At 46.0% G+C, this 22244-nt stretch overlaps 1 protein-coding gene across 1 annotated transcript in view; it reads right to left on the reverse strand.

The window, feature by feature from the left end:
• LOC135395765 (cell adhesion molecule Dscam2-like) overlaps positions 1–22244 on the reverse strand; it is a 167244-nt gene that overhangs the window by 144282 nt on the left and 718 nt on the right. The gene's annotated exons all lie outside the window — the stretch shown is intronic.

Here is a 22244-nt window from a genome sequence, read left to right on the forward strand (position 1 = left end):
AGTACTGATTCTAGGATTCACGTCGACAGTTGAGAACGGAGAATTTCAAAGATCGTGACGCGCTACAACTACGTGTTTTCTCTTCTACAGGACGGCGCAGCGTCTTTAATGAAAGATGGCTGAACGAGACCGATAGCAATGGTGATCGTATCTCGATATGGTGCAAGAAAGGAGTGAAAGACGAGCAAGGGTATTGCATTTTTTGCAATGTTTCCATCAACTGCTCGCAGCATGGCATCACTGCTGTGAAGAGGCACGCGATGTGCAAGCGTCACATGGAGGCGTGTGACCGGAACAGAGTCGACGGAAAACTGACCCGACCTGCATCATCGCAAGCGCGGCTTGAGGCTTGCTTTGCTTCAGTGGGAGGCATATCAGAATTGGATCGCGGAGCAGTGGCTGACGCGTACTTCGTCCTCGGCACGACATTATCAGGAATAAGGTACTCCTGGGGTGACACGGCGTCTGCCATTTTTCCAGTGATGTTTCCGGACTCTCCAATTGCGAAGGGCTTTTCGTGTGGAAGGAAGAAAGTGTCCTACATAGTGTCAGACGGGTTGGGTCCATATTTCAAGGACATTGTTGTAACAGAGTTAAACGAGCCAGGTGTCTTCTATACAATTCAGATCGATGAGACACCGCTCCCTGAGCAGCGCTGCCAACAGCTTGATGTGTTGGTGAGGTATTTTTCAAGTGAACAAAAGCAGTTTGTTGTGGAACATTTACAGTCATTTCGTCTGGGATCTGCGACTTCGGATATTTTACTGGCAAGTGTGCAGGAAGCAATACAAGACCTGCCCCAGGAAAAACTGTTGTGTTTTTACAGTGATGGACCAAACGTCATGAAGTGCTTGAAAAGGAAACAAACTGCATGTAAACAGTAAGTGTCTTGACATAGGTGAATGCTCTTTGCACAAGGTGCACAATGCTTTTGGTCGTGCAATAGCTGCATTCGGGAGTGATGTGGAAGCTGCCCTCCTTGACTGCTACCACTACTTCAAAAACTCCGCTGTGCAAAGTGCATGTCTGAAGTCAAGTCAAAATGTCCTTGGCATACCCGAGAGTGTCTTTCTCCGCCATGTCAGTTCACGCTGGTTGACACTTGGTCCTGCCCTTGAACGGTTTATTCAGCAGTTTCCAGCAGTGAAGACAGTGCTGATGTCTGACCAGAGAACGCGCTCTGGTACACTATATAAACGGCTGAAACAGTCCATCAGTGACAAAGCGTTCCTAGCTAAGGTGCTTTTCCTACGGAATGCGGTTGACCTCTTCACCAGCTTCCTTGCCCTCTTCCAACGGAGTGAGCCACTCCTCCACATACTCTACAGTGAAATGGAGAGCCTAGTAAAAAAAATTCTTGGACGCTTTCTTCGTGTGAAGGTGTACAGAGACAAGAGCGGTGAGGAATTAATGCACATTGACGTTGAGAAATCGTCAAACTGGAGAGCTGACATCGAAATTGGTGCAGACACTGAAGCGGCTATTTCAGACTGGACACCAGAGGAAAAGCAGGAGTTTCGACTTGGAGCTAGGAGCTTTTATATCAAAGCTGCGAGGTATCTGCTGTGTAACCTTCCCTTCCGAAATGAAGTGCTGAGGGACTACAGATGCCTGCACCCGACCTTTATGAGAGACGATAGTTCTGTGGCGGCATTGAAGAACCTGGCTAAACAGGTGCCACAGGTCATTGAACCTCAACAGGTGTCTTCTGTGGTGGATGAATTTTGTCTTGCCACAGGTGAAAAGGTGGACTATGTTCCTTGTGAGAGAGTAGACGACTTCTGGTGCAAGATCCTTTACCTAAAAATGGAAAATGGGACCCCAAAGTACCCATTGCTAGGGAGTCTTGTGAAAGCTCTATTGTGCTTGTCTCATGGAAATGCGGACGTAGAAAGGGGTTTCAGCGAAAACAGGCGGATGTTGCATGAAAGGGCTAGCCTTTCTATTACCAGCGTTAATGGCCTCCATGCAATAATGTCGTTTTCGCAGAGGCACGGTCGGGATCCAGCGCAAATTCCGATGTCAAGGGGACTGATCAAAGCAGTGAAAGAATCCCGTAAAAGACAGTCACAGCGACTCGAGAAGGAACTGAACAGAAAAAGAGCTAAAACAAACGTCTAGAGCAGTTGTAGCTGCCAAGTATGCTTACGGGTATTATGCTGCTGATTTAATTTATATATGTGTTTGGATACCACAAATAAACGGTGTGGATGCAAAATCTTGTGTGTGCATGATGCTGCATATATTTTGACATACGAGGCAGTCTTTTCGCAGTCTCAGCAAATATTTGCAGCACGTTAAGCGTTTCCTTCGATGAATCGAAGGTTTGACCACTGCTGCTCCAAAAGCACCAAGGTCTGCTCCAAAAGTCCATTTTCCCTGCTACAGAAGGTGCTACATGCAGCCTACTCCCAGTTCCACCACTGATGCGAGGTTAATTGTATTCTTTCGTTACAGGTGACCGTGGGACTGTATCGATTGCGAGGACGTGAGTTAAAAAAAGGGTGTACTATTCAAGCATTCACGTTGGGACAATACCAGCGTGATATTCACTTCGGCTTCTTTACAGGTTGTTTCCTGTCTCAATGGTCACACATACGTGTGCCAAATTGCAACTGCTTTTCACATCGAATTGTGTCTGTTTGGACAATTGATCCTCGGCCATTTCGTTTGAGGAACTGTCGTGTTCGTCACTAAGGATGATCTTCATTGAGCTTTGTAGTGCCAGCCTGTTCGAAGTTTCGAGGATTGTGTGTTCGGCGTTTGGAGGACTGTCTGGTGCATCCGATGGGTTGTGTGTCCGTGCAATGTGTGCTCCATATGTGTGTGTTGGGAGTAGTGAACCGTGTATGCTTTCCATTCGGCAAACGATGATGTACTGGATGCAATTTAAAGGTATGTGCAAGCGAACAAAATTTGGTGTTTCATGTTCGATGTGCTTGGAGCATTTTCTTCCTTGCTTTTTCTTTTTTTGCGAAGCCTGGAGGTAAGTTTTCTGTTAGGGAACTCGAGAGCCGCAGTGTGTTTCGCGTATTAGTGGGTACAAGTAACCCATCAATACGTCCGGTACACTGTGGCTCCTGGCGTCAGCAGGGATGTCGTACCAGTTGTTTGAGGGGGCACAGGGCACCTGGAGCTTTCGCAGGCACCGCGTGCCCCTTGAAGTCATCTGGTCAGTGAAGTCAGTTGATCAGACGGCACGTATCCGTCACTGGGTTTAGAGTGTAGCCGTCACCACTGTCATTGTAATATAAGTGTTGCATAGTGCACATATTCGAGAACTTGCTAAGAGTCCAAAAAACTGTAGAAGATGGATGGTTTTCAGTTCATTCTTCATTAAATCGTACAACTTGAAGCTTGTCTATTTTCTTGCGACTGCCATCGCAGAATGTGCGACACTACCTCCAGCAGCGTGAAGCGTCACTACAGATGTGATTTTGTGTCTTTAATCAACCTCGCTCGAAGACTTAGGCCCGATTTTGACCACTGCCGATTAACATTTGAAGCTAGATCAACGGTCCCTGAACTTGAATTTAACGCTTCACTCTGCGTCATTAAAGGGAGTTATTGTCAATGCAACATTCATCACACATCATCAACTAACGTTTGTAAAAAAGAATTGAGTGTTAACTCGAAGTTTTAACAACCCTTGATCTCGGCTTTAAGTTAACCAGCGTTGGTAAAACCGGGCCTTAGTACGTAAATCCCACCCCCGCACAGATCACAATAGAGAGTCGCAATAGTGCGCCGCACGCTATCGCCTTTGCGTACATAAGGGATAGCGTTGGTGACTGCGCAGGCGCAATATATAAACAGAGATTTGCGCATTGCGCAGAGCCACCACGCTATCCCTTGCGTACGCAAAGGCGACAGCGTACGATATACTAAAACTCACTAACTATACGTATAAAAGTAAAACGCAGTTGGAGCCATTAAAAATGCCAAGCGTTCGCCAGTTCCATACCATAATTGCAAACTAGAAAAGAGCAAAAAAAAATGAAGGGGTAAACGAAAGGAACACACACATACACAGGGTGAACGGCAACAAGAAATCCGCAATGCACACGTGTATATGCGCTATTCGGTTTCGTCCGTGGAGAATGTATGGGTGCATTAATGAAAGAGTCATACGCAGCCTAGTCACCAGATGACAAATTTATTAATTATAACAACGAGGGCCTGATGCAAGACAGCCGAACGAAAGCCCACAAAATATCATAACCGTGTATCATCGCATGCAGCAATACGTGCAAGTATAGCCACTCCTGTTAACGAAAAATGCGAGTCTTCTGAAACAACAGTAAAGAAAATCCATAGGGAGTGACGTGCGGTATTGCATAATGAAGGAAAACGTCTGAAAACTGACGTCCATATCCATGAACTGACAGGATTAACTTAAGATACAGCTTCTTGTGGAATGTCATATTCAAACTACGCAAGCGAAGATATTTGTATTGAAAGGCAGACAGCACGGTTTCGCAAAGTCGACCTTCACTCGTTGCAACCGTAATCTTAATTTATCATCACGACCGCATATCGTCTTTGGAACAATCCAACAAGGAGTTGAAATGGGTGAGACAGAAGGGTAAGGAGAACGTAAGAACATCCCCAAAACCAACGGGAAGGTCGGGGGTTTGGGGGATGTTCTTATGTTCTCTTCACCCTTCTGTCTCACCCACTTGAACTCCTTATATGTTTGTGCTGTTGAGTAAACTTTCAGCAGTGTTTGAGACCTTGTCTGTGTTGTCGTTTTTTGTCCCCTAGTCTCGAGCTTTTAAGTTATGAAATGTTATGTCGTTCGTTTGAGCTTTTTACCACTTGGTAGTCACTTATTGACAACTCGATGAGTGGTCGCTTACGATGGCATTTGCGTCACTTGACCGCAGGGAAAACTCAACAATCCGTCAATAGTAAGCAGACCGAAAAGTTTGAGGTTGGGATTCCCGGATATCAGAAACACAGTCTTGTATGAGAAACATTCTGACAGGAAAATTATTAAACGCAGTTATGCGCTATGTGCATGAAATTATATCTTAGCGCGCATCATCTCCAGATCAAGATCAATCTGAAATAATATATCTTGGCTGTAAGTAGTGGTATGCTTTATGCTGCGTGCTGGCTATGTGACGGAACATAAATACTGCAGCATCTTTAGACACATTCGAAAACGAGACGCCTAGGGAAGGGTCTGGTAGACTACGTTTCAATATTCTGGGTCTAGTAGCGGAAAAGTATCGGCATAGTATTTACGTTACTTTTATTTGGTAGCGGAAGCGGTATCGCGTTACTTTTTAAAATGTATAGCGACGCTAGTATACTTTTTCGTGGAGTAGCGAGTAGCGGTACTTTGTTACTTAGTTTTGGTAGCGGCTACAACACTGTGCGTACCGCGTGTTTCGGGCGCATGAGTACGAACGCCTCACGATCTCCATGCGCTGCGAAAATATACCATTCAATACCAGTCAATATATGCAGCAGCGCCGTATGGGTCTGCACTGGAATTGTATCAAAAATGTGCAATAACCGGAACCCGTGACTGTGAGGGATCCCACGTTTCGGAAGAATGCGCTTCGCCCAACCGCTGCCAATCCAGTTTATTTTGAAACGTCGGGGAGCGAAGACGACCCTGCTCGGTCTTTGAAGAAACTCGCTCGTCGCTTTCAAGATTGTAGTCGTTTGAGGTGCGTATTATATCCATGAAGTAATTATTCCTCCGCACGACGCATTTTCGTTCACCTTCGCTCTGTGTCCCAGTTGTCCTGATCACCAGCAGGCTAGACACAACGATAAGGGATGGAGACAACGAAGTCTGCGCTTCATGCACGAACGTTGATGCGTGAATTAGAGAAGCCTAGATAGCACTTTATACCTGGATTACACAAGCAAGTAGGCATGTTTCTCAGGCAAGCTTTTTCGTTTGTTGAAGTTTTTTACGTTGTATTTTCTCCTAGGTTTCGTCCAGGCAATGTCACAAATGGGTGAGTCGATCATCTTCTGTGGTTGTTATTACGTTCTGCCGAAGAAACGGAAGTTGGGGAAGAACAGGAATCCAAAGGTGTGGAAAAGATAAAGAAGCATGACCACCGAGCAGCCGCAATTGTGAAGGAGAGATGTAGTGGTCAGCCATCGCCCGTACGTTGCGCACTGCGTGTTCGACGTTTGTGCATCATAATGTACGCTCGCGATGGACAAGCACTCTTGAAAGGCGTGTAATTTTCGAATAGAGGTATTTTGCGATATTTATCGTGTAGAGTAGCTTCTTGGGGCTGTTCATATATCGTAGAGGAGGACAACCGTCCCGACGACTATGCCTATATCGGTGCGCGCTATGCGTTGCATGTACCGCATGTGGGGGCGTGTGTACCTCTTAAATTTAAGAGGTACATTTTTTAAGAAATGTACCTCTTCACGAAGCGTTACTTAACCGTTACATATGCGTTACCTGGTTTAGAGTGTACAAATATCGTATATTTGCGAGAAGGCTTCAGCGCACGCCTACGTTAAGCATCGTGTAAAACGGATCGACGAAATGGTACGGTAAACATTTTCCTGTGACATTGAAAGAAAATACAAATGGTAGGAACAACAACAGCAAGATGCATGACGATGAGATGAGGTATTTCACCGCAGGAATTGCGATGCTCTACCTAAGTGCATGTGGTGGTGGTACTGTTGAAAGAGCTCGCCGGCCTCACAGAGGTGGGCAACGTCACTACTAACGCTCTGAGGGAATGTGCGTCCTGGACGGATTTCAAAGCGCCGACATATCTGACAGCGTCTGAGGAGAAAAAACCCTGGACAGCACAGGCGGCATCGGGATTCGTACCCGGGTATACTTCCCAGTCTAGACGTGACATGGCCAGCAGGCTAACCACTCGGCCACGTGGGCAGTGCATGTGGGTTAATATATGAGTAGGACTGCGATGAATGAGGTCAGACATACACACACAGACGCACACATGACAGGACGCATAGTAAGTGAGATACTGTACGTGTCGAGACGCCGTAACTGTCGGTGTCAGCAGGTCATCCAGTCGAGCACGCGTGATCTAGTACGATGAAGTTACATAGATGACACCTCCGCAATCATGCAAAAGTCACTGAGGCTTATGGAGCTCAAGCAGACCCGTGGACGTCAAAAACGGGTGAAATGAGTGCAGATATTGATGGTGACGCGCCGGGTTAAAAACGAAGAGAGAGACAGAAAAAAAAAAGAGTTGGACAGAAACATAGATAACCACCGCTAAACAATTCTTTTTACTTTCACGCAGGATAAAATCCCAAGTTTTATGTACCCCATCTTGCGTTATTCGTGGTGGCTGATCGTTTCAGATTGCCGTGGTATTGCGTGGTCTCGCATCTGCAAATCGAATTGAGTCTCGCAATTATCCTGAACCGACTGTTTTGTTCTTTCCCCGCTATCTTAGCATCTCCCTTGATTAATTATAAGTTCCTTATTAAATGCTTCCTAGCCATGTTGCCTTGCCTTGCCCTTGTTCTTGAATTATTTATTTGTTTATGGTACCGGTATGCGAGCCTGTCTAAGCCCGAAGGCTTGTTTCACGGGGCCCGGCGGCAGATGTTATGAAATAATAACATATGCAACGTATGAACGGTCACCAATATGTGATAGGTATCACAAGCACAGTAAAGGTAGAACGGAGGGGAGAAATGAGGGACGCAACAAACATAATTCCTGAACAATTTTAATACATCCGTTTTAAGAAGCATTTTAGTTGTCGCAATTGTCGATTGCAATTGTAGATTGTCGAACGTCGGATTGTCGACTTAGTTGTCACATCACATCCTGCCCCATTGTGCCTTGGGGTAGTGGGCCGCACCTCAAGTGGCGAATTTCCCCATTCATTGTCATTAACTTATTTGTTGTTGTTGTTAGTTGTCGCAGTTGTTGATTGTGTGTCTGCAGTACCAAAGGTAATCTCGTTAAATAATCGTGGTATGTAGGAATAGCGATAAAAGGTGAAGGTACGAGGAATCTGGAGAAGGTACGAGGAACAAAAAAAATGTGCTTACAATGTACACGCTTAGGAGGAGCTGGAGTTTTCAAATGGCTGTACCAGAAATGCAACCATTACCATTAAATTTTGAAAGGAAGAGATCGTTTCACCTGGGATGGGTTGCCATACGCTACCGTCTTTAGGTGGCCTTTCAGTCGTAAATCTCTGAGTGCTCACATACAGTGATGTGACACTACATAATGTTTTATTGGTGGTATTTTGTAGGGTTACTCGGTATGGGTTCACTTGTGCTATTTTTGCTGATTCAACCAAAGCAAGTGTCAGAAACGGCCCCGTTGGGACAACCACATCTTGCTGTCCGTTTATCGCCTTAAGAGTTAGTACAAAGAGAATGAAAAGTATCAGCGTATTAGAGAAGAAAAAGTTTGGAGAAACCTCGTGACGAAGTGTCTGTCCACTCATAAGGCAAAAATAAGCGGGTTTTCATAGACCGGCATGGTACTCCGCTTGGGTCCTCGGAAGAAACCACGTGCGCCTAACTTTGAGGTGCTCCCCCCCCCCCCATTATTTGGGAGTGACCATTGAGGTCGTTCCACGGGCAAACAGGGGAGAGAGGAAACTCGAGAGCTGCGCAGCCAGCTGATCTACTCGCATAACTTATCCCACCTTCTTGTGGGAGTTTAGCGAGAAAATCGCACTTGTTGGTAACAACAACAGCAACAACTTTATTTTGAAATGGAAAGTGGGGAGGTTCATCGCCAGAGGCGATACTCTACCCCCATTGCTGGTGGGGAGTTGTTACACAAGTTGTTGGTATTTCTCTAATCGAGTGACCAATATTCCGCACGTAAGCTGTGACATATTATAGTTCCGTATTAACGCTCTGTGAACAGTTGCTGATGAAGACTGGGCTGACGTCGACTTTGGAGGGTAACCATTCGTATGACTGGCGGTGTTCACGCTCTCACGTCCTTGTTTACGTCACGGCTACGCATGCGCCATGGTAGCAACGCCATCTTATAGCGCGTGCCAGAACGATACCACCCCTTGCAGTGACACGAACACAGAAGCGTACACAGGCGGATAGTTTTCTATCTGCAGGAGGGGACAGGGAGGGAGGGAGAGGGGACAACGCCCCACACTTCAGGCTGCTGGATTCCCGCACCCATCACATCCACAGAGATCGGGCAGAGTGTCTGGAATTATGCGGAAAATATTTGCGGTATTTGCATGTTCACTCGCATGATGCACGCGATTCTTCGGATATCCCTCGAAATGTTCATCTTGAGTAGGGTAAGGTGGGCAAGATGAGACACCGGGCAAGACGCGACATTTTTTGCGACGCCTGTCTGAGAGACGCGTTGCTCCACGCGCTTGAAACTTTACTCATGCATGACTCTGCATGTCCGCTTTATTGCATATGAGAATTGTCCGGATTGGTGTATGCGTTGAAGAGAAAAAAAATCGGTTACTCCTGGCTGGAATGTAAAGACCCGCCAAAAAGGCGCGATTTTCTGTAGCCCTTTTTCTTGTCATCTGTGCAACAGCGTTACGCAGGCTTATTCTGTCAATGTAAGTCCACATCACATTTCTTTATTTATTCATCTGGATATATGCAAAATATGGGCACGGCACTCTTGGTTATCTGGTGTTGAACAGAAAAATTAATGCATCCGATGATATGCACGGGGTAAGACGCAACGATTTAATGTAATTTAGAAACGGATAACTAGGTACCACCTAGGCGAATACCGTGGTGGCGTTATGCTTCTTCCTCAGATATCTTTTTTTTGCATATTGCCAAGGATTTTCCAGCAGATTTTCTTGTTTCCTATTAAATTGCCCGCAAAGCAGAAGCGCGCGGAAAAGCGAGCGACCAGCGACACATCAGACTGGCGGTGCCTTGTTTGCAAAGGACGGTGGAGCATATACCAGCACCGGGTTCTGTGTGGTTTTATTGCACATCACGTGGGCGGTGGCCTCAAGGGGGTTGTGTAGAGTCCCACGGGGGGCGGGGGGGTATGTTTAATAGAGTGGGAAAATGGAAAAAAAGGAAATAGCAGCCAGGCTATTGCCAGCTTGCTATTCCAAAAAAGAAACTGAAAAATGAACAGACACAAAGAAACTGAAAATAAACAACAAGAAAGAGAGGAAAGGAAAAAAAATGAAAGAAAGACAGTCCAGTGCAGTACAGGCACGAAAGAGAGTCCCAAGAAAGTCCAGTCAGAGTGCAGACGCAGGGCCCGAGTCTTTCAAGAAGCGGAGCAGGGCTGTGATGACGGCCCACTGAGTAGGCCGAGGGACGGGACCAAGGAGGGTGGCCATGGACAATGTGTTGCAGCCCAGCTGTATTAGACGGCGATGGAGGGCTTCCCGTTGGGCAATGTGCTGCTGGCAGTGTACAACACAATGAGGAATGTCGGCCACCTCACCACGGCGGCCTGAGATATAAATGCTTGGGCAAGGGCTGCACACCGGCGGTGAATAGCTAAATGGCAAGCCGAAAGTGTAACTGGTGGACGTGCAGTGGCAGGAGTAGCAGCTGCGGCGGCTCGTCCTACGGGCGGCGGCACACGGGCTTTACTTTGTCTGCTTGGATTGCAAAAACTAAATTGTATAGTTCATTACCACGGCGTGTCTCACCTTTCCCAACGTGATGTCTCGTCTAGCCCCGAGAGTTGGGGCAAGATGAGACAATCTGCATTTTTGAATTTCTTGTTCTATGTTTATTAAAGACCGGCTACGTCCTGCACCGTCTGTTCTGCACCGTCCGTTCTGCATTTACAGGTCGGAAGCTCAAGACCCCTGAGAATGCACCTACGGCTAGCTTTTTTTAACACGAAAAACAAAAATTTCATATTCAATTGCAAATTTCTGTCTTGTCTTGCCCCACCTTACCCTATCATCTAGGTAGTCTTCTCGGAAGGGGCCTGCCGCTGGTAAAGTTCCGCGGGTGATCACGCCCCCAAGCCCCCACGCAGTCGGCATAGGGCATAGGCATAGGCAGAGGAAGCATAATCACAAGCGCGCGTGTCTTTGGTGTCCCCTCTATGTCCTATGTGTTAGCGCTCTTCGCAAGTAATCATGGTGTACCAACATGCCCAAACCTCTAAGTTATTGTGATCCCTTGCAGCTTGTGCGTGTTATTTTTCAGTTTTTTTCTTCTCTCTTTCTTTCCTTTCGTTTCTCTCTCTCTTTTTTTTTTTTTTTTTTGAAATGCAACCCGACCTCTGTCTGACTGACTTTTCCTTTTTTTCTTCAATAAATCTTCATATCCCCCCCCCCTTGCAGCATTGCGCACGCTATAAGATACCACCATTGCTCATACGCAGCGGTAGCGTACACCTTGCGACCATACGGTATTTTTCCGAAATAGCATATGCGCATACGCTACAAGCCATTAGAGAGTTTTAGTGCATTGAACGCTATCGCCTTTGCGTACGGAAGGGATAGCGTTGATGGTTCAGCCAACGACCACAACAGCAAGACGCAGTGCGCAGAACCACCAACGCAATCCCTTCCGTACGCGAAGGCGATAGCGTGCGATGCACTAAAACTCTCTATTGTGGGCGCATATCGCAGGATTTCCACCTATTCGAGAGTAAACTTAGCGGCGACGCAGCAGCAGGCACGACAGTGTTCAACGAAGGCGACACGAATTACCAAATAACATCAAATATTACAAAAATTAATTCATACGTCTCGTTTAATAGAGCAGTTACAGCATTTCGGCTGTCTGTGACGTGCGATTCAGCTGCTGGCGACCAGATTGGCGCAGAGAGAATTTGCGGGGAAGAGTCTGATATACTGACGTGGTTTTGCTCCGTCGGGCGGCGGACGCTTTACCACTTATCGTAGCATATACGCAAAGCGATAGGAGGAGTGGGCAGACAATCTCATATTTCGTATTAAAGTACAAATATATAATACTTCCCAAACAACAACAACAACTTTATCTCGAGACGGTGGATGGGGAGTTTCATCGCCAGGGGCTATGCTCTACCCCAGTGCTGGTGGTGATGCGGGGAATGAAAAAATGAGCCCCTTCACAATATGGATCGAAATCCTATAGTGTCCAGAAAGGTGAAGGGAGCTTTGAGGGCAGAGCGTCGGTAAGGCCACGGACCAAGCAATATTGTGTGAGAGAGGGCCGTGAGTCCAGCTCGTTAAGGGATCCAGAGAGTACGGTTCGGGAACGTTGATAGCGTGGGCAATGGAGAAGAATGTGCGCTAGATCTTTTATAGCTCCACAGTGACTGCATTGGGGAGAGTCAACTTGCCTCAAGCGGTAACGCCAATGCGCTGTAAAAGCGATATCGAGGCGCATTCGATGAACTAATGCGGCATGTTGACGAGAAGTGTGGCTTCAGCTAGGACTTGCCGCGTTTCAGCCATTCTTGGAACGCCAAAGCAGCGACGAAGCATGCCCAGCAATTCGGGACAAAACGGAAAGCAGGCTTCACCTGACACTGCTCCCATAGAAGCCATGTATTAGGAATGGAAAAGCGCGTGCAGCACGTTCCGTTCTTACCGCTTTGCATTCGTTCTCTAGTGGGACGTTGTCTGTGTCATAGCGAAACATATGGTGCAGGTTTCGTTAACGAATATTGGGGTCTTCGGGGTTCCATTTTGGTTCAAAATTTCTGACCTGTAAAGTAGGCTTCACGAGATGCACAGAAGCGCTGGTTGAAGCCCTCCACCTGGTGAGTTAGCGCAAATACACCGTGTACTTTGCAAGAAACGCGTGAGCACTTGAATGCTCTGTACGGCGTCTCAAACACGCTACAAGACAGATAAGTTCGCATAATTTGTTGCGCATGCAAACAAGAAAAAAAAATCTCTTGCTGTCACGAGACTCTTGCTTCAATGCACGGAGCTTGTGAGGAGGTCTGAGGCCAGTGGCGCGCAGGCGAGGAATATCGTGGTATGAGCGGTCATAAACAAACACAGAGGGCGACATTAGAGCACTAAGTTGATTCCTTTCGCCTGGTAAAGCAGGCATCATCTACCTACCGCCGCGAGATGCGCGTATTGAAAATCAAAGAGCGCGTGTAGCGCGTTGTTTTTCTTATGATGATTCTTGTGATGCTTGTACATGCATGTTTGTGGGTGAATATTGTGAGGTTCTTTTTGGGTCTCTCCTGCGTCGACTCCTCCTCAATGTGGCTCTCATCCCACAATTCTAGTGCATGATCAGATGCTGTAACAGAAGCCTCTGACCTACGGTGTCGTTGTGAACTCTGAGCACATTCATATGGAATGAGCACTCTACTGCACGCAAAGGCGGATTCTGTATGATGATCTTGTCCCTATCAGCAAGAGACCACTCAGTTTAGATGCATTCATTGTCCCTATGAAGATCCTGTGCTCCATCTCGGGTTCTTCACCTGTTCATAGACTTCCTGTCGTCCACTGGATTGCTCCAGACGCTCTAATTCTTTCTCGTATTTTCATTCACCCTTCATCTTCATCATATAATGTTTCACGTGCAATGGGTTAGGGTACCGCACCGCCGCGGTGAAACACCCCATCTCATCGTCATCATTTATTGTTGTTGTTGTCCCTTGAGGTTCCAAACTTTCCAGTTCGGCTTGTTGAGGGAGCTTCACTCGGGAGCCCCAATGTGGGTGGTTCCTCTGCACAATTCCGCATGAACTTCGTGTTCTCCAAATACGGCTAATAATGTTAATGCGCAAATAATGCAAGATATTCAAACGGTAATGGTAACATCCCAGTTACGAACATCGGATTCCAAAGTCTCGAAAGTACAGAATCGGCCATCTTTATTCTTTATGATTCGTCCATGAAACAGCTAATTTATGCAGCCATATTTGCGTATAGATGATTTTTTGTTTGCGCTACTTGACTACGCGCGTTGCGGGTCGTTTTTCCTCACTTTGGTTCAAGTCACATGTAGGGTAAGGTGGGGCAAGACGCGACATTCTTTACTCGACGCCGCCTGTCTCAGAGATGCGTTGCTCCATGCTCTTGAAACTTTACTCATGGGCGGCCCTACATGTACGCTTTATTGCACGCGAGAATTGTACGTACTGGTCTATACGCTTATGAGAAAAATATCGGTTACTTCTGCCTGGAATGTAAAAACCCGACAAAAAGGCGCGATTTTCTGTAGTCCGTTTTCTTGCCATCCGTGTAGCAGCGTTTCACAGGCTCTTCTCTCAATGTAGATTCACATTGTGTTTTTTATTCATTCTTCTAGATATATGCAAAATATGGGCACTCTTGGTTATTCACTGTTGAACAGAAAAAAAAATAATGCGTCCGATGACATGCACGGGGCAAGACGCGACACTTTAATGTTATTTTAATTTAATGCAATTTAAATTTAATGTGATTTAAAAACTGATAAGTCAACTATTAGGTGGCTTTATGCTTGTTCCTCAGAGATGTGTAGTATTTTCCAGCAAATTTTCCTGTTTCCTAGGATGTTTCCAGCAAAGCAGAAGCGCCCCTCTTGCCCCTCCTTATCATATTACCCAATATTGATTTCTGTGCTAGCTACCGTGGCATAGTGGTTAGAATTACTCATTTCCACGTCGAGACTGGGAGGTGACGCGGGTTCGAGTTCTCGCATCGGCTGTGTTGTCTGAGGTTCTTCCTGGCTTTTCAGGCAGACTTTCCAGACGAATGTCGCACAGTTCTCGCTGAAATCTGCCGAGGACGCATACTAACACCCCTGTCCTTCCTGCTGTCCTCTCTCCATCTGTCCACGTCTGCACGCCTCTCATAGGTACATTTGTTTCGCGGCGCTAACAGTTAACTTAAAAAAAAGCAATTGTTTATGTGTCCTTTGTCGTCCAGTATTTATCATCGCGTCTCAATTTGTACAAGGCGGGCATTCTGCTGCTGCCTGCACAAGAAAAGAAAGAAGCAAAGCATGTCGTACATAGAATGTGCGCAATAGACTACCCGCTGTTTGCGAACTGTCTAAGTCACACTGCCAAATATCGCGACCCGTCGTTGGCAAAATAAAGCGACGTGGGTTGGCAGCCGCCGACCACATGAGTTGTTTCCGATGATGGATGCCATTGGAGACACCAAGGAAAACTTCATGTAGGAGGCAGAACTACCCTGACCTGACCTCATCCCCAAAACGCGAAAACCACGAAGTTACACGACGGCGACAATCACGTGCGCCTGTTTTGTCAAAGATCCACTCTTTACCAATGTCATGATATCTTGATATGACGTGCAGCTGCGGGTGGTCTGTTGGTACAGCTTGGGATAAAGGTTTACGAAACACGGCGCTGACGTATTTCTTCATCGGAGCAGCCCTCTGCTAACTATCAGGAAGAGATCGGATAAGAAACGGGTGACCAGCTATTCTCTGAATATGTGTGTGCGTCCGCTCTGGTGTGTTGCTGGGCTGTCGCTCCAATGGAGAAATGCAACGCCACGGTGTGCCGTGAACTTGTGTCCCAAGCTGTACATCAAGCGGAAAACCAACTGTCCAGCAGCGGAGCAGAATTTGTACAAATGAAGCATAATTCCCTTTGCTGAGTATACGGTCATCGTACTGCTGCGCACAGTTCCAGCAATTTTCGTTTAAACATTTCCGTACATAAAGGTAACATCATGACGCTTTTACAGCACCCTGCTGTATGCGATGAAGAAGCTCCACGAGTATATACAACGTGTTGTGATAGCACCACGTCATCTTTACTTCACCTGTAAAATATCAATCAGAAAACATACAACGTCCTGGTAGAGTTATCGCTCATCGCTACTTCAGAGACACCTAAAAGGGAAGTAACGCTGCCTCTGACGCCCCCAAATCGCACAATATCGTTTTTTTAAATCTTCAGATTGACGGAACCACATAACGACATATCCGTAGGCTCAATGACGCACGCTGAACTGTGCGCGGAGCTCGACGCAAACGTCATAGTGACACCTCGAAGGACATAAGGAAGCTCAGGCAAATGTTGCGATGTGGTTTGAGCAACAACCCTTGAGCCGCCGCTGCATTCCTTGTTGAAACTTTTTGTACTTTTCAGTCTTAGTGGCCTTCTGCATACTTAAATTTCAGTGTTTTCCTACCAAATCAAACCAAAGTGCAAACTGAGGAGTCTCAATAATGCGGTGCTGACTGCTTCAGACCACTCGCACGTAAAAGCGAAAACCCATGATCGTACTCTGCATCACGCTTCGGCTGGTAAATTGCTGTTCGTGTTATACGGAAGACATGTTTCTTCAGCTGTTTGTAATCGAGTTTGCCAACTTCTCCGGGTGTCAAAAACAGCACTATATGCTCTTTTTTTCCTTTTTGCTGACTTTAGTTTTCGCTATCATTCATTCAAGCGTCTATGTAAAATCTTACTTACCGGAGTCTCCAACAGCGATGTTTAGTGCAAAGGGATAGCGTGGTGGTTCTGCGCACTGCGCGAAGCTCTCTTTATTAATGAGTTCATGTTGGTACATATCCGCTGCAGAAGATATGCAGTCAGAGACAAGGAACGACAGACTTCACGCAAGAACTGCTTACTAACATAATTTAATATAACAGAAAACAAGTAAAACACAAAGCGAAGTGACAAGAAAAATTGTCTTGTTTGTTAGTCATTATTTTCCTGTTCGGTTGGTGAATTGACTTATCGCCACAAGAGATTAGCTACCTGTACGACACCCACTGTTAGACCACCGAAGAGGAAGATAGTGACTAACAAACAATACACTTTTTCTTGTCACTTCGCTTTGTGTTTTACTTGTTTTCTGTTGCATTAAATTATGTTAGTAAGCAGTTAAAAGTCTCTGATAGTGAGCTTTAGTGCATCGTACGGTATCTCATTTGCGCACGTAAAGGATAACGTGGTGGCCATGCGCAATGCGCGAAGCTCTCTGTGGTTTGCTCGTGCGCAGAACCAACAACGTTATCCTTTACGTGTGCAAAGGAGATACCTCACGATGCACTAAAACTCACCATCAGAGTGTTTTAGTGCACCGTACGCTATCGCCTTTGCGTATGTATGTGATAGCGTTGTTGGTTCTGTGCACGCGCAAAACATAAAGCGAGCTACACAAGGTAGCAGCCAGAGCCTCTACGAACTCTACGAAATGGATACGATAAAAGAAGTTAATATATCCAAGCTTAGCAGTGTGATGTCACCCGCTTCAAAGAAACAGGGCGATTGGCTTATCATGCAAAATGCTCGGAAGTTCCAGCCGCTCTTCGTATACAGACCCAAGCAGCACAATGTACTGAAACTCAAGTGCAATAGGGGTGGACGGTATGTGTCTTATCGGTGTTCTGTAGTTTCACGAATATGTTCAAGGCCTTTCACCTACCCGTCCACCCCTATTGCACTCGACTTTCAGTGCATTTTGCTGCTTGGGGAGCTTAAAATAAACCTTTACATGGTATTATCACGATGCTGATACACAGGCCGCAGGCGTTGTACAGCAGGTGCTCACATAGCTTCCATTGCTTGATACCCGTGTGCTTTAACTGTGGTTCGATCAATCTGAAGATAAAAAGAGAAGATAATATGCGCTTTTTTTTTGGGGGGGGGGGTCTCAGAGGCAGCGTTGCTTCCCTCTTACATGTCTCTGAAGCACCGATAAGCAATAACTGTACGAGGGCGTTGTATATGTTTTCTCATTGATGTTTTACTGGTGAACTAAAGATGACACGGTTCTATCACAACACGTTGTATACGCTCTTGGAGTTTCTTGATCACACACAGCAGGGTGCAGCAAAAGCACCTGATGTATGCTGTGCCGGAGCACTCTATTTAGATAAATGTTTCGACAAATTGCTAGAACTCTTTGAAATTGCTTGAACTGTGCGCTGCACTACGATGACCGCATAGTCAACAAAGGGAATTGTGCTTCACTTTTACGGATTCTGATCCGGTGCTGGACAGCTGGTCTTCCGCTTGTACCAATTCCGCTTGCACATACTATGTCTGAAAAGATGTCATTCTTTTCTTTTTCGTGCAGCAGCAGAATGTCAGGCTTGTACAAAATGAGACGGGTGAATGGACAATGGATGACAACTGGCACAAATCGATGTTACCATGACACATGTTACCAACCAAACACAGTAAAAACGATCCGAAACGCGCGTAGCCAAGTAGCGCAAACAAAATGACATCCATACGCAAATATGGCTGCTTGAAGGACTAATCATAGGGAACATTAAAGGAGGCGAGGACGACTGTGCACGTTCGGAACTTTGGCAACAGATGTTCGTTGCTGGGGGGGGGGGGGGGGGGGGTTATTGGCAGAAAAAAAGAAAAAGAAAGGGGATATTACAATTGCCCTCTGAATATCACCATCTTCTCACCTGATTTTCGTTGTTCTTTGCACAGCCTATTCAGGACTTCGGGTTGTAGGAGCATTGGATCTGTTCCTTATTTCGAATCCATGCATGCGGTATGTTGAGCACGCGAAGTATATGCGGAAGTATGCAGAGGAAATCCCCCCCAATTGGGCTCCCAAGTGAAGCTCCCTCGACAAACCAAGCGGAACAATTTGGAACATCACAGGATATCAACAACAATGGATGATGACGATGCGATGAGGTGTTTCACCGCGGTGGTTTAGTACTCTAACCCATTGCACGTGGAACATTATATGATTATGATGAAGGAAGGATGAAAATACGAGAAAGAATTAGAGCGTCTGGAGCAATACAGTGGACGACAGGAAGTCAATGAACAGGTGAAGAACCAGAGATGGAACACAGGATCTTCATGGGGACAATGAATGCAGCTAAATTGAGTGGTCTCTTGCTGATAGGGGCAAGCTCATCACACAGTATCCGCCTTTGCGGGCAGTAGAGTGTACATTCCATAATAATGTGCTGTGAGTTCACAACGACACCGCAGGTTGAGCAGAGGCTTGTGTTACAGCATCTGATCATGCACTTGAATTGTGGGGTCAAAGCTACATTGAGGAGGAGTCAACGCAGGAGAGACCCCAAAGGAACCTGACAATATTCACCCACAAATATGCATTTACAAGCATCACCATAAGAAAACCAACACTTCACGCGCTCTTTGATTTTCAATACGCGCATCCCGCGGCGGTAGGTTGATGATGCCTGCTTATCCAGGCAAAAGGAATCAACTAAGTGCTCTAATATCGGCCTCTATGCTTGTTTACCACCGCTCATACCACGATATTCCTTGCCTGCGCGCCACTGGCCTAAGACCTCCTCACAAGCTCCGAGCATCGAAGGAAGAGTCTCGTGACAGCAAGATTTTTTTTCTTGTTTGCATGCGCAACAAATTATGCGAACTTATCTGTCTTGTAGCGTGTTTGAGATGCCGTACAGAGCATTCAACTACTCACGCGTTTCTTGCAACGTACACGATGTAATTGCGCTAACTCACCAGGTAGAGGACTTCAACCAGCGCTTCAGTGCATCTCGTGAAGTCTACTTTACATCTCAGAAATTTGGAACCAAAATGGAACCTCGAAGACCCCAATATTCGTTAACGAATCTTTCACCATATGTTTCGCTATGACACAGACAACGTCCCAATAGAGAACGAAGTAGTAGTAACAAAGGAACGTGCTGCACGCGCTTTTCTATTCCTAATACATGGCTTCTATGAGAGCAGTATCAGGTGAAGCCCGCTTTACGTTTTGTCCCGAATTGCTGGGCATGGGCTTCGGGCAAACAGTGACCGAAGGGTATTTAATGACGTTGTGGAAATCCTGTGCAAGACTGGAAGGCTGTAAAGCACAGTCGCCCTCACCAAAGCCGCGTGTACGGCTAGAAGGAAGCGCTGATCACAGCCCCATCCTAAGCCAGAAAGATGTTGAATTGCAGGAAGCCATCGCTTCACTTTGGTTACAAGGTGCTTAATGTGGCGAGCCCAGCGCAGGTCCGAGTCCAGGACCACACCAAGGAAGCGGTGGGAACGTAGAGGCTCGAGCTTTTTTGCAGCACCCAAAGAGGGAAACTTCCCATAGCCTTGCGGGAGAAAGGGAGCTCGACACACTTTTCGGGCGTAAGGTCCATCCCAAGTCGCGTAAGGTACACATGGATAGTATTTAAGGCGAGCTGCAAACGGCGCTGAATGGCTGGTCGTGACTTGCCTAGTGTCCAAAGGGCAACGTCATCGGCATACACAGAGAATGATACTTTGCGAGGAATTATCGACTTGAGGCCTGCCATTACCATGTTGAAGAGTGTAGGACTCAGAATGCTTGCTTGGGGTATGCCTTGATGAACGGGATGCGTAGGGCTTTGGCCGTGGGATGTGCGGACAGCGAGAGCCCGGTTCGTAAGGAAATAGTGGAGCCAGCTGAAGAGTCGACCAGATACTAAAAAAATAAAAATAAATAAAAGCACAAGGCGGGAAGCACACAAATGTGCGAGACGGTATCATAAGCGCGCTTGATGTGGAGGAAAACTGACACAACGATCCGCCGATGCGCACGAGCATGTTGGACTGTAGAAACGAGGTCGAGAACTTCCGGGGTCGAGAATACTTCCCACAAATCAGTATACATAATACAAATACGTAGTACTTTGATTCTGAGGTATCATAATACTAATATTTGTCTATTACACGAGTAATACATTGATGCATAACTTGGGGGTTCACAAGCAAGGAGATGTAGAAATATAATTTGTGCATTGCGTATTGAGACAGTAATTTTCCAATCACGTTTTATTACAGGTGCCTACATTTTTAACATGTTCTCAAATGGGTAGTCTTCTAGTGTCCGAGAAAAAGGCTGGCAAATGAGAGTAGCTTCTCTTGATGATGAGATAAGAATGCAAGAGGGCGTCCTGTAACCTCTCGCACTGAGGTCACTATCTTTGGGAGAATTTGGGGTAAGGGAATAGTAGGGGGCCGTGTTTGCATCAAAAATCTGAAGGACACAGTAAAATTACTGAAAAAATGCGCCGCTGACAGTCTGTAGGTCGGACTTGGACCTCTAAGAAAATATTACGCCTTCTAGAGTAGTATAATACATATACAAATACTCAAAAGTATTACAATAATAGTATTCTAACACAAAGTACTACTATTAATACCCATTTTTGCGAGATCATCATCATTGCTTATTTGTTGTGGTTGTTGAGAAATAGCCCAATTCAACTCAGTAATAACTGACATTAAGACGTCATATAGAAACGAACTTCCCCACAGTACTACAGCAACGTGGAGAGAAGATGCCTTTCGCCCATTTTTATATCTCATCAGCGAGTTTATCTGTAGTTAACGTTCGCGATAACCGAATCATATATAAAGATAAAAAACAACGAAGCAGGAGTCACTTTCTTGTCCGACGAGTAGGGCAGGAAGCGGTAGAGGAGCATTAAAACGTCCCCATTTGCAACGAAGGAGTCTAGGCACAGTGCATACCAGTTGATAAAGCAACGTCCGTAGGCATCCACGTACGTAAGCTGCTTTATTGTTTTAACGCCACACTATTATTTAGCGAGGACTAATGTTTCAAGAAAATACACTTGACCTCTCGTTTAACTTTGGCACAGCATAGATAGATAGCATAGTCTTAAGATGGAAGGTCACCTGCACTGATGGCATCCTATAAGGACATTTTCCAATCAACCTACTAGGAAGCACTTGCAGCACAACCAATGGCCCTTTGGTGAAACCCCACGTGCCACTATTCCTTATCGAAATAAAGTAGTCTTTCCCGGCCTCACTTAGCAAACAGCGTCTTCCCGTGCGGATTGACTGAAGCCTTCTATACGAAAATGAAGCTGTCAAATCAAACAGCAGCGAGGTGATATCAGCATCTTCAAAGGAATCAGGCGACTTTCTTTTCAATTTTCAAGACCGTTATCGTGAACACCTTCCGATGTACTAATACCAGACGCGGTCAAAGACACACAAGAAACGGCACGGAAAAGATTACCTTTGTTACCTACGTTTGTCTCGTATGGGGCGAGTTTTAGAAGATCGGAAGGTGTTCATGATAACGGTTCCGAAAACATGATGTCTTTCTTCAAAATGGATGACATCACATTGCTAAGCTTGGATTTGATGACTTTCTTTATCGTATCGTTTCCGTAGAATTATTCCTATGTATATTAGAACTCGCTATTGTAACATCTACAGCAGACGTTCCCTCTTCCTTTTTTTTTTTGTAAAATATATTGGCATTCTTGTACAGAACCGCCCCAAGAACTGAACATGACGAATAATGTTGGAGACACTGTTCGATTGTAAGGCCATGCCACCTCAGACGTCGAACTTTGGTCTGGTGAGCCGGATGCGTGTATGTAAGCACAGCTCCAAGTTATAGCTCTTTCTA

Source organism: Ornithodoros turicata, chromosome 5, assembly GCF_037126465.1.
Source record: "Ornithodoros turicata isolate Travis chromosome 5, ASM3712646v1, whole genome shotgun sequence".
NCBI lineage: Eukaryota > Metazoa > Arthropoda > Arachnida > Ixodida > Argasidae > Ornithodoros > Ornithodoros turicata.